The sequence below is a fragment of the Lygodium microphyllum genome, chromosome 14 (assembly GCF_053477565.2).
Source record: "Lygodium microphyllum isolate KBCC chromosome 14, Lygodium_microphyllum_v1.1.10, whole genome shotgun sequence".
NCBI classification, from domain to species: Eukaryota; Viridiplantae; Streptophyta; class Polypodiopsida; order Schizaeales; family Lygodiaceae; genus Lygodium; species Lygodium microphyllum.
In genome coordinates this window covers 4,848,046-4,849,615 of record NC_141148.1, presented here as the reverse complement: position 1 = coordinate 4,849,615, position 1,570 = coordinate 4,848,046, and the positions used below count along the sequence as shown (strand labels likewise).

The following is a 1,570-nucleotide window of genomic DNA, read 5'->3' as shown; positions in this document are numbered from 1 at the left end:
AATTCTTTGACTGGAATGTTTTACTTGACTAGGATTATTAAAGGGTGGTGGGGTTAAAAATCTCCGTGCTTTCACACTCCCAATGGAGAGTTTCTTTGGCATGTCTCAACCATCCTTTGACATTTTCTCGTCCCTTTCAATCTTCACATTTCCATCATGTAAACCAATGTTTGATAATGCCTTCTCAAGTGCTGCAATTGCCTTGGCCTGCGTAGACCTAGGTCGCATTGTCCAAGCAAAATATATGTACAAGAAAAGAAATTTCTCAATGATCTTGCGCAAACCATGCATTGTGCAGATATGGACTCAAGGCAAGCAAATATCTAAAACTGCTCTCAAACTTGGATCTTTGAGGTGCCTATTGGGTGCCTTTTTCCAATTCCTTTTGTCAAGTTTATTTGCAACATGCAATATATACATGGGCTCTTCGAATTGCATTCCTTTGCAGCATGTGACATATGCATGGGCTCTTCGAATTGGCCCCTTTTGAGACATTTTACTTGCACTTTAGGGTCTTTAAATCACTTGCTAGATACCACTCTACTTTGAATCTTCCAAATCCTTCCACGTCCAAGATTCTCCCGTTCCTTTGCTCACTAATGATTTGGGGTATAATTGTGTTGTAGAAAATCCAATGTAACATTTCGAAATTCTTGGACATAACATGGAATACACACATATTATAAGCATGTGACACAAAAATAGTATTAGCATAAGTAAACTTTCAATTTAAAATATATTGCTCACCTCAAAGGACCCCAAAGAGAATATATTGTTCTCTGAGTGGACACTAAACCATTTTGGATTGTGCTTTGAAATTACTAAATCAAGTGCTCTATTCATCAAGGTGATGGTGACCCATTCTAGCTTTTTATCCTTCACAATCTGGCACTCATCGAGCTTGAGTACAAATTTCAAGAGACCATCACATTCATCAAGAGTCGCCTCAAATGATTGAATAGAATATGACTTTAGGGCCTCCAAGTTGTAAATTATATTGTTGTATTTGTTGTAAACCATCGCCTCCGCCTTTTAGTGCCAAATGATACATATCTTCAATATGGAATGGAGCTCCTAGGAGTTATAGAACTTGATCATTTAATTGTTTTTACATTATTTTGAGTGATGTTGGATTTGGCAATATCGATCCTTGTAGCTTAGATTCCTTCATCTTTCTGTACAAAGATTTGTAAATAGTTGTGTATCCCCTTCTAGATATACCTACCTCATCCAACAAAGCTTGCATATCTGATGCCAGAAGGCATATTCCACGATGGATTCCATGAGACCACGGTGGATTCCGTGAGGTTTTGCGGTGGATTCCGTAAAACTATATTTATTTACCGAGGCTCGTACACAAGGTGGATTCCTTGTGCGAGAAGTTGACAAGGACGCCTGTCCTTATCTGGCATCATGTTATTTTAATGTGCATGTGGGTGATTCCATAGTGGGTGGTTCCGCAAAATACATATTTAAATTAATGGACATTTATGAGTTTAGAGTGCACACTCGTATTAAATTAGAGTTAGGACAGATTTCCAACCTATTTATTTATTTTGTAGTTGAAGAC

General features: G+C 37.8%; 1 pseudogene; it reads right to left on the bottom strand.

The window, feature by feature from the left end:
* Nucleotides 1–496: 496 nt before the first annotated feature.
* LOC148025276 (uncharacterized) lies at nucleotides 497–1,246 on the bottom strand (annotated as a pseudogene).
* Between the last annotated feature and the right edge of the window lie 324 nt (nucleotides 1,247–1,570).